Source organism: Trachymyrmex cornetzi, unplaced genomic scaffold (assembly GCF_001594075.2).
Source record: "Trachymyrmex cornetzi isolate Tcor2-1 unplaced genomic scaffold, Tcor1.1 scaffold546, whole genome shotgun sequence".
Lineage (NCBI taxonomy): Eukaryota > Metazoa > Arthropoda > Insecta > Hymenoptera > Formicidae > Trachymyrmex > Trachymyrmex cornetzi.
In genome coordinates this window covers 57,205-57,455 of record NW_017299857.1, presented here as the reverse complement: position 1 = coordinate 57,455, position 251 = coordinate 57,205, and positions in this window count along the sequence as shown.

Here is a 251-nt window from a genome sequence, read left to right as displayed (position 1 = left end):
CTATTATTAATCTCCTGATACTATCGAAATTTACCCTAAGCGAGTTCCTATAATTAAGCGTTATTCCTTTTACTTTACAAATTTCATGCAGGCGATCTTTCGGTGTACGAACAACGTACCCATAGAATTTCGGGCCAGCCGACACGAACGACTCGATATAACTACCGCGGCCATAGCTCTCGAGTTCGTCGGTCATATCCCCCAAAAAATTTCCCGTACGTGGCTCGTACTCGTTCGGATCGCCTGTACTT